Here is a 15,787-nt window from a genome sequence, read left to right on the forward strand (position 1 = left end):
TCGAGTTATCTTGCTAACGGACACCCATTTGAATAAATATTTGTAATATGTTCTGAATGATACATATAAAGCCAGACACTATGTGTGTTCTGTTTTATCTGCAGAGTTAACGTAAGTGGAGACGAGAGACCTTTATAGGTCAAGTTGTCTCTAGAGTCAATATTTATGTTTCTCAGCATCGTTTAACAAAACAGGTTTGTTGCTTTTGCCCATTATAAGTACTCGATCTTTGCTGATAAAATAACAAATCTACTTATTTTTCAAAGACTAGAGAAAATATACAAAGATTACTATTGTTAAGTATTCTATAATTGATTTTTATTTTAGTCTGTCACCAACACATGTTTTTGGGTTATTAAATTTTTTACTACATGTGATTATTGTTGTTTTTAATATTATTGTTCAAAATGGCCAAGAAATACATCTAAGTTTTATTTAGTGGTGATTTTCTCTAGATTATGTAAGTATATCTTAAAAGTTATAAAGGATTTTCTCTTTCTTCAACACCATTAAACTCAATACTAGAATCAAGATTACAAAGATATAACTATTCAAGGTAAATCTCTATCCTTTTCCATTATACACCAAGCCTAAAACTATTCTCTCCTCCCTAAAATTCCTTAATCATTTCAACTATTGTTTGTAGTATAGGTAACAATTAAAAAGTCAAAATATTTTCAAATACAGTCAGCCAGTGAAATTACTATAGACTTGAGTAATAATTATAATTTGGTCGAAGTTAACCAACTTGGAAAGCTTTCAAATTATAATGATTAGTATATTAAAACGACCTTAAAATATTAATGTATTTATCTAATTATATGCCTTTTAATTGTTGTTTAAATTTTGGTTTTCATAACCATAGAACTGAGAAGATTATCATATAAACTACCTAAGGTTTGAGAACTTCTTTCCTAAAAGTAAATGTTACCCCTCATATCGACATATTTTAAATGCATTCGTTTAACACACAACGTTTATAAAAATCACATTAAATTCAAGTTTTAAATCATTAACCGTTAACTCGAACATGTAAATAATACAAAGTCGAAGTGAATAGCAAGAGTTTCAACAGTTTTACTTAACTTTATTTTCTATAAGTGTGCTTGATTAAATATTTGTTTGTTTGTTAGCTACCCGACTAAACACTTTAAACTTCATGCATTTGATTAAATCAAGATGTTAGTGTGTGTAAAACCTGAGCGTAACAAATTCAATTATGGATTAAACAAATACTCAATTAGTTATTCAGTCTTCCAGCTCAGTTAGTTACATGCAGCTATAGTGTGTACACCATCAGAATCGTCAGGTATGAGTGAATTGTTATCTTGTTTACAAATACCTGATAATAATGATTTCTTACGGTCGATAAATTAGCAAATCTGACTAATATTGAGTTTTAATGACATAATCACTACGTAACTCAAATACTGTTAAATAATTTCTATAACTCAAAGGTGGTAAAAACCACAGATTCCAGTAATCAAATAAACTTTTAAAAAGCAATACATCTATTTGCCACATCATATCAGAGATAATGTAAGCTGTGTTTAGAGAGTAACCGACGTTCGACTCAGGCCTTGCAGAAGATGGACGACTCTCTGGGGGGACATAAATCCACATATCAGGAGCTGAAGAGAGAAGCTATCCAATTATGTCGTAATAACATTCTCACGCCATCGTGACAACGACCCTCACACTGGAGATTAACTTTATAACATAAGAAAGTAATAATTTTAAAATTAAACTATGTGACACTATTATTGAGTACATATAGCTGTATCACATGTAGATTGTAGAAGATGGTTTGAGAGGAATGTTTTGAAATACATACAGAAAAATAATTAAAAGAATTATCAGTTGAATACATTGTATAAATAATTAAACGCTATTTCTGTCACATAAGTAGTATTTTAATGAGTAGCTTACATTCCTTATAGAACCTAGGATTTGTGAAAATATTTATTAAAATGCTCCAAGTGTCAAACATGTAATACACAAAACAATGGATATAAATTTATACAAGGTGAACAACACAAATGTGTCACTATTGGTATTTCAGAAAGTACCATAGTTAGAGAACACATTTAACGGAGAACTTCAACTATTATTTTCTGGCGTAAAGGAAAATGAATTAAACTCTTTCAAAATTGGCCGAAGTTTTACCCTCAAAACACGAAGGTTATGATTTTGTTTATTTTAATGCCATTATTTATAGTTTTTATTCTTGAAGTTTTCATCTAAAGCTACTATTTGAGCAGTTATAGCGTGTTACGCTTGGCAGAAGCGGCTTGCTGTGAAGGTCATTCAGCATCCTGTTACTCCTAGACAAGAAATTTTGAAGAAAAAATGCAACAAATAAATATGTCTTAAAATTACATATACATTCTAATTTCTAAAATGATAGCATAGACAACATTGATAGTAATTCCACTGTTTAAAAAATTTCCGAAATTTTCGAATGCGACAGCGTATAAAAAATTGGAACACTCTGTATTTTATAAATCGTATTTACATTTTAAACAATCTTAAAATACAAGGTGTTCCATAAGGACTTTTCCGACGTTAGTGCAATATTGTGAAACTGCGGCCATTCTTGTAAAAGTGGAATTAATCCTTTTTTTATTTTACATCATATTCTCGGTACATGACACGATGATAGAATTAACTGTATGTAACTAATTTTGCATATTTGTAGTTAAGATGAATCTAAGAATAATGAAAACATTCATAAAAAAAGTCTTACGCGTCCCAAGTATCGCAGTATCTATCTATAAGTGTTTGTTTGTTAGATATCGCTACTAAAAATTTTTTAAAGACTCAAATATGTAGTTAAAAATTAATTTCAAATGAATGATAGAAGAAAGAGATTGTTTTATTATCAATGTAAAATGTTCTTGCATTTGATAAAGAGTGAAAATAATATCCCAAAAATTACAATTATGTCTACTGTGAGGTAAGCTTGCATCAACAATTAGTTTTACGCCACACTACATTATTTTGACGAACTTCCCACGCAAGGATTTTGTCCAGAAAACAGCTGTTTGCCGCCAGCTTATTCAAATGGGGTTTCATTGCGTACTACTGTACTGCAATGAGTTTTACCGGACACCAATCAGCTGATTATACTGTATTTAGGTGGCAGTGAGTGGTTATAAACAAAAACATAACCTATCTTCGAGGTTATGACTAGTGATTTTTAGGGCGGGTTTCTGAGTCAGGTATTAGCGCTAGTCTTAGACTAAAGCTCATTTTAGTACTGGACTAAGGAAAATATCTTTCTGATTCGAGTACTTATAAGTCAGTGACTAATCTAGTCAAGAACTAGTTTTTAATTCTGAACTAAAGAAATTACGCTTTAGTCCACGGACTAAAACATGATAGATTTTAATCCTGCATATGGGTAGGATTAATTTTAGTCGTCCACTTTTAACCTAAGCCATTTTTGTGTGTTAAAGTTGAAGGTGATTATAGATTACATTGATTATCATGATTTTTACCGTTTTCGTGGGCCGCGAATTCGTCGTGAGCGGGAAAATAATCCATTTGATGACTTAAGTGAGGATGAATTCAAGGATATGTATAGATTTTTAAAAAAACTCTATGAGATAATAAAATATAAGAGAATAAAATAAAATAAAATACTAAATAGAGTTTTAAATAGTTTGTAAATATATTTGTAAATAGTTTAGGGGTTTATCTTGTGCAGACCTCATCCAGAGACCTTTTTCTCATAAAAGTTGTAATATTTAATTTCATACATTCATCATTTAGTATAAAGTTTCTTAAAATATGTAAATTTTGTTCATACACCGCTTTATAATTTCCTTGTCTTAAATCACTCATCAGAAAGTCATCCAGATCTATAATGATAGGGCTGGCCTAGTATTCATTTTAACTTATTTATACAATTAACTTATAAAAAAAAAAATAGGATGAAACACCAATCCTGACTTTAAAATTTTATGATACAACTAGTTTATAATAATAATAAAATATATTACAATGATAAATGAATTAAAACAGATATAACCTCAAAACCAAGGTTTGACTGAGATCGTTGTTTTCATGTTTTGTTTACTATTTCAGAGCAGTGGGCACATCAAACTGACAGTGTTGCCAGCACGGCGGCACACATTACCCTACATTTCCCTTGAAAATCATGAGCTCTTTTAATCTCTGACTAAACTAAGTACCCGCGTTAAATTAGTCCGTGTGTCCTTAATCCTTGACTCAGAAAGTGAATTTTTGGTACATGACTAATTTTAATCCATGACTAGCCTAGTTCTGGACTTATAAATCCCTGACTCAGAAACCCGCCCTTTTGTTTTTAATGTTTAGTTTGTAAAAAAAACTGTTTGTATTATAAAGCCGTAGTGTTATATTTATTTGTTACTAAGACGCAATTTTACGTTATGATGTAAATTCTGTCGAAAACGCCTAAAAACATTACGGTACGTCAAATCTAAAATAATAACATGCTACATTTACTTTTGATACCTTTATCACATTATTTTATGTTTCCTTTATATTTTCATTATACATTCTTAGACAAGCATCTTACATTGTTAACAGTTCAAAAGTCCGTCCAAGTGAGATCTGTCAGCTGAGATACAACAGCTGTCAACGTAAACAGCTGAAACTCGTGTCAGCTGTGGCGCCAGCGGGTATTTTTAAATCTCTCTTTTCAAATACTATCTGGCAAACACATGACATTTTAGTGCAACAAAACGTACCCTTCTTGTAAAAACAATAAGTACACTATACTGCTATATTAGTGTATTACTAGCCCAATGAATTGTTTCCTTGAGCATGTCTATAGTAATACATACAATAATGAAATTCTCTATTTCCTCAACGACGGGACGACGCTTATTTATACATTATAATGCTTAACCAAGTAATTTTACAGGAAAGTCTCTTAGTAATAGAAAATTAATTTACAGTGCGTAAGGAATATTTTAGGAAATCGTGTGTGTTTTTATACTTGTATGGTATGTAATATCATCAGTATTGTGACTATTTTTGTAAAAGAAATGGAATTATAGTAACATAATTAAGTGAAATACGTCTTTGGTTCAGTTCTAGTATTCGATACACAAGAAAAATCCAGAAAAATCATGAACATAGGTCACAACGACAAAAATAAGGCAAACAAAATAATATATTTGTAATAATATATCAATAATAATTTGCAAACACCCCAGGCTTACATTTACAAACACAATAAATGCATTATCTATCAATCTTACAAATTAACATTGCAGCTGACAGCTGTTCCGGTCTTGGTTTTTACAACTGTAAGAAAGTCTAAAGTCCAAATGTGTTAATAACAAAAAGCTAAATGAACCTCGATTGTTGCTAACGATCTTAGAAGCAAAAACACGTAATTAAAAGCAGTCACAGAAGGGGTGGACCGGGGGGCTGAGGGGGAGTAAAAGACGTTGACAATGACAAATATAGGGTCCTCTCCTCACACGACACGATGGTGGGGATAAAAAACTAAATGTCTTCATTAATAACTCACCACTAGAGTGACACCACGAAAAACTTAATGGAACGTTGTAGATTACATGTGTTACTAGTAAATCATGTTTAGCACTTCAATAGTCACATAAATATATAAAATTCCCAGTTCCATTTGATGTTATCAACAATTATATTAATTCTTGGAAACATAAATATAAGGGATCTTAAATAGCAGGAATAAAGATTGTATATATCTTGTTTTTAGTGGCTGTTTTGCAAAAATTCGTAAAGTTTTTGTATTGATTTTGTATATTTACTATTCGCTACCGTACTACGTAATGTTGTACACCCTAGATTGTTAGCTCGGAAGTGTATACACCATTTAAGATATTTCAACAAATTATATTAAAGAATATTTAACGTGATACGAAATTTTAACCATAGTAATTGATATGAAAATAATCACTAATCGCTAAATAATCCCTCTAACTGTCTTTATCATTCACAATATTTATTAATAAGTAAATAAAATATAAATATTTTAATATACGATTTCCTACAAGGTTTTGGGTTTTAGGTTGCATACTGGCTGTATATTATTCGAGAGCGTAAGCTTTTATTAAATATCACTCACTAAGTAAAAAGTCATTAAGTAAAATAAAACATAATATTGCTTCCCACAGCATATTAACTATAGAAAATGGCATTATAAAGTAACAAACTAAGATGGATGGATGAACATGTATAATGAACAACAACAAAGGGTTAAATTATCTATGAGCTCTTCTGATAACGCAATGTAAGCCCATTGTATGGAATTCAAAGTCGACTGTAGTTACTGCTGATATTATTGGGTTTTAGTAAAACATTATACTTATGAAATAAAGTTTATTATTATTGACTTGGTAATTTATGGTTATGGTTATGGTTATGGTTATGTAATGTGGTTACTAAGCAAATTTGTTTTGGAGTAAATTATGTTAGTAGGTGCTATTAATTCTCTGGTCAAAATAAAGATATGTTTGTAACATGAATTAGTGCAGTCGCTAGCAAATAGTATTAAAAAATTATTTGATAAAAATATAATCCATGTTTGTTGATACTAATTCTGTATTTGAGAGTCTAAAACGTATTCGAACATGTGGTCGTTTATTTTATTGCCTCCTAAATAAGCGTGAGTAAGTTTAATAATTATTGGATACGATTTTATTTATATATTTGAATTGAATAGACATTTTTTTACATTTCTTTAATAATAAACTGTATTAAATTGTATTATAACAATTAAATAGTGTACATTAATTATACACTGAAGTTGTACATTATATTATTGTATTTGAACTCTAGTAGCCTATAAGCAAAATACAAATTCTACTCCGAACTTAAATATAACTAATTAATTATTATTGAACAGTGCGGGAAATTTATATCTGTTATTCAATGTATCGAGGTAATAAAATGATCCATTTTACCCATTGACATAAACAAATACACAAATTCATAAAACATTAACAACATTTGTTTAAATCGTATAACAAATATATGATTTTTCAGTAAACGAAATACGACCAAAACTTTTTCTTGCTGAAAGAAAACAAAGAATTACTTTGCATATAGCTTTGAACCATATTATAAGCGTAAATCAGATAAAAATCCTTATGTTTTTAAAATATTATATAATATATCTGTTATTCCTCAAAGCACATGACAGTACACGCAATTGTATAGATATTACAAGTCATGCACTTAATCAAAACTCGTAATTATTAAGCAGTAACATGATGGAGAAAATGTTTTCCCGAATTCTCATTTCTGCTGTGGTATATTGAGTGTATAAATGAGACAGTGATTGTATTGTTGGACATAATCAATGATCTCCCCAGCTTCATGGTCTGACAGTAGATCTCCCAGAGGCAGTGACGAGCTGTGTTGACATCAGAAGCATACCCTCCCAGGGCGTCATGTAATGTATTGTCACTAGATAGTGTGTAGTCACCTCGTACATTGATACATAATGCATTACTATACTATTCATGTAACACCACAGTTACGTACAGAGAAAGCCTAGATTCAGTAACATGTAAGAAAACGTTTAAAAATAAATAAAAAAAACTTTTTGAAGGATTTTTTTTGTATCAGGCTACTTATTGACACCAGTTGTTTTGTATTACAACATTTTATATTACTCATAGTTAAAAATAATTGTTTTGTGATAAAAATAAAAATCATTATGTTGTAATTATAATGAATCTATGTTGTGCAATTATTAAACTAAGGCCGTTTATGAAAAATTCAATGATCAAATAAAGTTACGTCTGGTTCCAAGCCGTCAAAAAGCTTCACACCTTTCTCAAGGTTGAATCGACGACCTCATGGTTACCAAGCGAGCACCTTGGTTACCCAGGTACTCAACTTCATGAATGACTAGTTCTGCATTGCAGATGTATCAATAGTTACAACAGAGCCGCATAGTAGTTAAGACTAATATATATAATACACAGTACTACATGCAGCCTACTCATTAATACTCATTTACATGTAGATAGAGGCAATTGTTTTAATTGCAGATGTAACTTATGAAGGCTGATTGCCATGTCAACTGTACAGTGGGTCTAATAAAACAGTGGAACTATCTTCTCAACCATTCTAGCATTGAATTTATTGTATACATGTTCAACAATTCAACATCCTAGATTAATTTAGTACTTTGTCTATCTATATATTTAACATTATTTAACTTGTTAGGATGACTTGAAGGCACTTAAAAAACTGTCATGTCTTGTACACAATCAGTAAATAATAATACTTCCTTGTCCTAAATTGGTAGAGCATTTGTATATCCAGTGTTATCGTACTTTTTCATGATAAACCATTTTATTACAAGCTATAAAAGAACTAACAAACACATTGAAGCACAAATGGTCCAAAATCATTAACAATAATACAAGAAATAAAATAATGATTATAATCATTTTATAAATACATTTCTATTCAAAGATCTTATTTGTTGATGTAACTGATTAAGTGTATCTTAAGCAAGGTATATTCATTAGATGAGATAAATTTCTCAAGGGCGCAGTAAATCTAAGTCACTCCCAGTGGATTTTTGTGTCATAGACATGCACTAAAAACTACTGTTGTAAAGTATTTATTTCATTACTTTACATCATAAAATGCGTTGCAGTAAACAAAGAGTAAAACATAGGTGCATAATATCTCCTAAAATGTATTTATAAGTCTATTTATAAATTAACACCATAAATCTAAAAAAAAATATTTAAGTACTGAGTTTTGAGATCAAATTTTAATACAAAGCCCTCCTTTGTTTACATATTATAACAATTTACTACACCAAAGTTTGTAATACAAGTAATTTAAACATCAGAACCATGTCGAACCCTACCCAGGGGCTTGCAATCTTGTTCATCCTAATTAGGCATAAGTGACAGGAATTTAACAATGAATTACTCCTTCATTGTGGTAAAGTATGTTTAAATAGCCATTATCTTATGTAGGGGATTGAGCTTTTAGATTTTGACGGATTTGTTAGCTTATTGCAGAATTATTGCGGTAGAGTTGCGTTAGATCTGTGGTATTTTTACTAGGATACAAGGGATTTGGACCGATTTCCCTTAAAAAGGTTAGAGATTCTTCCAAATGTTTAGGATATTTTCTATCAGGATATTGCCATAAGCTTCGATTTGTGTAAATCATTTTATAACATCAATTAATTAGTATACAACAGAGGAAGTATATTTTACAGAGTTAGTTATAATGTTAAAACAGCCACTACCACTATGATGTTAAATTGTTGTTAAATCCTGGTTTTCAACCATATAAAAATGATACAACTGAAAAACTAACGATGCAATTTCTATCCTGATAAAGAGTACAATAGTTCTTCCATAAATCACAGGAGTGTATCTTGATATTGACATATGCATTGCTATAAGTCATTCTGCAGTAGACAATTAATTAGTTATACGTCTAATGATATGCCTTATCAGACCGGTGCGGCGCTATGTATACATTACATATCTCAAGGCGATTTATAGAACATAGCCACGACATACGCCTTCCCATGCAACCCTAACATTATCATTATAATTGTTATTCATGAATTTAGGGCTATGCATTATTAATCTGACAACCTTATATACAATAATTTTAGTTTCCTCGTAAATTTTGTGCTCCATATTTATTTTTAAGGTACATAATAACTAACTCATGAAAGCAAAATACTAACAATTGTTCACAAATATTCAATTTTATGTATTTGATCTTTGCTGCTGGACATCACATGTGGATACTAAATGATCAGGTATAAATAAAATACGATTACATTTTCACCTACGACCGTTTTTTAAAGTAGCCATTTCAGTTCAGTTCTTAGAATTGAAAAGTTTTACTTAACAGCTGTTTACTTCCATAACAGCATAGTTTCATTTCATAACAGCATAGCTTTTCTCATAACAACACGGGTAAGGGACCAATGAGATTCAAGGATTGAGAGAAAAGAAGTAAAACTGTAATGCTTCGAACGTCAACTAATCAGCTGATTAGCTGATCAATTGACAATTTTAATTGTTGATCCGTCTTGTTTTTACTCGCGTTATTTTAACCTAAGTTGGTGGTTAAAGGAAGGTAAATTAAACTAAAAAAATTTCAGTTATACTGAAAGTGAAGATGACGAGATGGAAATGAGAGCACAAACTGTTTGTGCTTATCTTTTGCCAACAAAATCGAAACAAAGGTATGACATTACATACCAGCAATTCATTAAATGGACGAATCAAAATAAGGTTAGATTGAGAAATGAAAATATGCTTCTGGTTTATTTTGAAAACCACTTAACCATTGTTTCACCCAACTCGTTGTGGACCACATATTCGATGCTGAGATCTAACTGTAAATTAACTGTTTCACTATATTATTCAGTTGTCCAAATAAATATGCAATATTTCCCTAATTAATTGTACCTGATACAGTATTTATGGTAAGAACGCTGCTAGCAGAAGCTATTGCCTGAAAAATAGTAACGTATTATTTAACGAATTTACAAACACGTAATTACATGAAATCAGCTGATTATACAATAAGTCGTTGCATCATTTTCAGTGGCAATGACAATCAACGAAAACATAACCTCTTTAAGAAGTTATGAGTAATGATTGTTAGTAATTAAAAACCAGATTGTTAGTAATTAAAAAAACTCTCGTAGGTAAAGTAGTGTACGCAACTCGCGTTAATAGGCTTTACGACACTTGTAGAAGTTTTAAAGGCACTCGCCAAGGCTCGTGCCTTAAAATTTCTACTCGTGTCGTAAAGACTAACTTAACGCAATCGTTACGTAAACCACTATTACTGTATAGCAAAAAAGACGTTGTTAGACTAAACATTGATTGGATTGGACACTGATTAGTCTCAATTAGATAAAGTGATCCAATTCATGGAGAAAATAATAGTTAGATTATTAATAGACATGACTTCTATCCTAATGTATGAAAATATATTATGGTGTGGATTCCAGTAAAAATTCTTACCAATTAAAATATGCAATATTTTAATTGCATAAACTCTATATGCCTAAGCTGTAACTTTTTTTTATTTTCTATTTTCTTCCCTTGAAACTAAAGTTTTGTTTCAGCCTAACCACTGTATTACTTTACATTATTTATAAGATTATGGGAATTTCCAATGATCGTACGTAGTTATTACTAGAATTAAATTCAAATTGCGTAAGATTCGTGTAAATTTTTTTAGATTTTGGCGTTTATGAAATGGTTAAATTAATTGTCGAAGCATTCTGGACCGTAACATAGTATTTTATTTATATAGGGACGAAATGGCAGCTTTCCCTTGACTGCTCTTCTACCAATCAAAGACACATTGTGGGAGCGCCATTGGGACGGGAAGGGTGTGTTGTGACATTTAGGACCTCCATGTCTGTCTGTCTGTCTGTCCGTCTGTAGCTATTACATCTGCTACGCTTCATGTCCTGCAGTAATGAAACGTCTTCCTTCGGCTCTGACGACATTTATTAAATCGAGGTGAGGAGAACTTCAAATATGTGTTTTCTTTGTGGCATTTTTAGTGAATCTAACTAATCTTGAAAATATGTTAAGGCTTACTTAGGTATAGTTTAATAGGCATGTCTCATGTCGCTAAGAACTATATACATTATACAATTTTATTTTATTGACTTTAAAATATCGTTTGTTTGGTTTTCATTAGTTTTGTGCCTTTCTAGGTAATGACACACTCGCGTCAACGATGATAAAGATAATTATAGATGATAGTTAAAATAACGATGATATATAGATTAGCTGAAAATATATAAAAATTATTTCCCTGTAGTTTATGTAGAGACCTCATCGTCGTTTTTATGATTATGTAAAATAAAATTTCAAAACAATTATAACTGATTAAATAAGTCTATTTGAAACTAATCAATTTTCTCTTATACTAAAATTATAGAACAAAGTATTATGTATTGAAAGTATACTCTTAAATTAACAAATAATGTATCAATAAAACACAAAGTAAAAGAAATCAATCACATTATCGGTATATACCATGATATGAAATAAAATCATATAATTGGATAGACACTTTTTCTATAAAACATAATCATTGAAAAGCCATTCGTAACGAAACATGGCTTACTCCTGACCAAACAATCTACATTCAGAAACACAGAAGAGGAAGGGAAATGTTACAATATGCGATTAAGTTCGTTCTATTCCCGGGGTGGAGTAATATTATGCAGACAGAGGATACAAGAGAGAATTTTTAACAGACAAGAATGCTTGATGTAAAGACGTGCTTCCTAAAATATGACTTTTAAATATTTGTAAACAAAATACGTAGCACTACATATATATTTATCATTAATTTGAATAGTATGAAATCTTATTGTAATTTTGTTACCTATGTATAGGTTTAGACTATAAAAGTATAATGAGTCATAAATAAATAAAATTATACTTAGGCCTAAAAAATTTAAATTTGAACGGCAAGACAACATAAGCAATCATTACAATTTATTAGTTATTCGTATTGTATGTGCAAGAAAATAAAAAAAATTGAAACCAGAATCCATGGAATGCGTTTATTTAGCATAAAAAGGCATTACGGCTTGTTAATATGGTTGTTTCAACATTACCAGCTGTTCTAAATTAAAAATTTCAAAATACATCTACTATGTTATATATTTTTCCCTTATTACAGATCAAAAGCTAGGATGGAAACTAATTTCATGCAATTTGTTTTAAAGTTAAAATTTTTTTTATAAATATTTGTTTTGTGTTCCCGTCCAGACATTTTCCCGAATCACTCTCCGCCATGGCGCCAGTCTTATTGTTTTAGTGACAGCTGTTGTTTCTCAGATGACAAATCAAACATTCTATTTTTCAGAGTTTAGAGAGCAACAATAAAAACAATCCTTATACAATAACAATTCACTGTAGGTATTTTAGTATCGCTAACTATTTCTAGATAAAAGTATTATGTAAATTGCTCCTTGGGTTCAACATAAATATATGCGGAGTCTATGTAGTATTAAGAGAATGAAATATCACATTATATGATCATACGTTATTTTTTGTCTTCAACGCAACACCTTGAACAGTGGTTTACAGACTTCCAGTCTTTCACTTCACTAATAAGTCTACATAAACGATAATTTAAGAAACCAATGTCACATACTTAGTTGAGTAATAATAGATTATTTACAATTTCGATCGTTTCTCTAGCTTGAGGTCTGATTATCTTGCCTATTCACACAGTATAATTAACATTAAATACGTCCAGGTTGACCTAATAACATACATATCAGTTGGCAACTACACTGAGTCTGATACACATCCATTTTACTTCTCGTTCATTTTGCATCAGTTTGTTGTTTATTCCATTTCTTACATTAACAATACCTTTTGAGCTTAAAATAAATCTTCCCTTTTCTAAACCATAAATGTATGTATAAATTAAAGGTAATGTAGGTAATCAAAGGTTTCTTGTAAGTGTGTCAACAAAATCAACCACAAAATATAATGAGTGTTATAATTTTGCACTAGCCAGATGGATGAATTTGGTTTAAAGCATACTTGGAAATCATAGCTATGAGGTTAATTAATAAAATTTTAATTATACTTTAGTTCAGGGAAGCCATTTAGCTTTATGGATACGATGTATGGCAAATTATAATGTAATATCGCTAGCGTTTGTATTCCACCGGTAGAAGTTCTTTATTGAAAACTACTGTATGTTTAGTGTTATTGTGATTTTAGTTGGTACTAAAATGTATGCCATAAATTGTGTACATAAACGAATATTTAGAGGTTGTTAGCTCCCTGAGTATAGGAATATTGTTTTAGTGGTGGAGGGTAGCTGATTTGTTATAGTTGCTGATTACCTTCATAAAGTTCCCTGGTCCGAATTCACCAAGATAGTTTTACAGACCCAGAGATGTCATTTTGTTGTTGAGATATCAATCAATCATGGCATTTAAAACCTTTTATTTCAAAAGGCAAAGTTAGGATATTAAAATCCCTCATACACTCAGTCAGCAATTATGCAAGCGCCAAATAGTGCATCTTTAAAACACGCTATATCAAAAACAAATACCCCCGCCGCAGCAAACCTGCAGACTAAGCGAATTTCCATTTGACTGATTTGATTTACACTGAAATGTCTACTTAAAAATATGACATTTATTCCCGATTTAAATAGAATTAGTTTAACAAGTACTTAGGTTTGCTGCATCAGGGAGGGTAAAACTGTTTTTGTTTGTAAAATTTTAATAGTTAGTAAGAAATAAAAACGTTTTCCAAATTTGATCAAAATATGTTCATAAACAAGCAAACTACAACAGTTTACTTATTCTCCATAAGAATAACATGGGAATTTTAAATTTACAATTTTTTGGAATTTTCTCCGTAACCATTAGGCGCATAATAACGCTTCAATATACTAAATTATTTGTTTTTTTAAGCTCTACAAAATGGTTTGGAAAGAAATTGCTAAATTTTATGTTTTTTGGGTCAAAAATGGGAAAAACCTATTTTTACCCCATAAAACCCCCCATAAACCCCCGTTCCCATGGTCCGATCATGCTGGATCGCGAACTCGTTCGAATAAACGTAGGTTTACACGTTTGTACCAAATTTCATCAAAATCGGATCATTTTTGCTCGAGTTATCGTGCTAACGGACACACACACACACACACACACACACACACATATATATATATATATATATATATATATATATATATAAATATATATATAAATATATATATATATATTTATATTTATATATATATGAGTTTGAACGGATGGTGTTTTTGGCCTCTAGGGACCTCAAAACGAAAAAAATCGGTCCCACGTCCAGGTCTTACCATGAGTACTACGGTAATAGCTTATTCCCTATATGGGAAATTCGCTAAAAAGGTTTTCATAACTAAATCATAAATTTTTACATTTTAATAGTAATGAAATGATGAAGGTGAGTTCATCCATCATCGGATGATGTGCAAATCTCATTTCCCTCGACTCCCCTAAGTATTTACTTTTGAAATAGGTAACTTTAATTCCATGAATTTCATATGAATAATACAAGGTAATACCTTTAACAATAAATTACAATGGGTTCCTAATTTGTATTTAGTATATACCAATGTTATTAATTATAAATGTACCTACCATATTTTTTTTGTTTTCTTAACCTAGACACATTTCCGTAAAACTGGGAACTGTATTGCTTAGGTAAAGTACAATGATATAACGTATTTGGGAACAACGGAGGACTAGAAAAACAGATCTTCAATCAGTTATTACCACAACGGTCTTCTGCAGTCTCATACCAATCCTCTGGATGTAATTTTTCGAATCCAGCTCTTAATATCTGGTTTGGAAAACAATAATAGTGCATTAATTGTTAACAAAAATTACAAGTACAATTTTCTTTATTTTAAAGTATTGCGTTGGTGAAACCCAAAAATTGTCTTGTACTGGGTAAAAAATAAGTACAAAAATATGGTGGATAGTTATTATTGTTTTGTAAAGAGTTAAACGTTCGTAGAACTCGGCGCAGTACTGTAGACTGTAAAGAAATGTGGGTCAAGATGTCTGTATCGAATTCAAATACTTTGAAACTTGTACCTCCAACTAAGTAGCTAAATCTCGACCGTGTAAAAAACTGTATGTCTTACAAGATGCATGAGTTTAATTCATAAAAGAGTAAAAATGTTACGTGTTTATTTTTCAATTTGTCAATTTCAATAAATTTTCCAAATTTTAAATTTTGTAAATATAAAA

At 30.5% G+C, this 15,787-nt stretch overlaps 1 protein-coding gene across 4 annotated transcripts in view; it reads right to left on the reverse strand.

The window, feature by feature from the left end:
• The window catches only part of LOC128989714 (leucine-rich repeat and immunoglobulin-like domain containing-NOGO receptor-interacting protein 4), a 150,460-nt gene that overhangs the window by 71,120 nt on the left and 63,553 nt on the right, over positions 1-15,787 (reverse strand). The window lies entirely within an intron of this gene.

Source organism: Macrosteles quadrilineatus, unplaced genomic scaffold (assembly GCF_028750875.1).
Source record: "Macrosteles quadrilineatus isolate MER2022 unplaced genomic scaffold, UCM_ALF_1.0 Scaffold_3__2_contigs__length_128488019, whole genome shotgun sequence".
NCBI classification, from domain to species: domain Eukaryota; kingdom Metazoa; phylum Arthropoda; class Insecta; order Hemiptera; family Cicadellidae; genus Macrosteles; species Macrosteles quadrilineatus.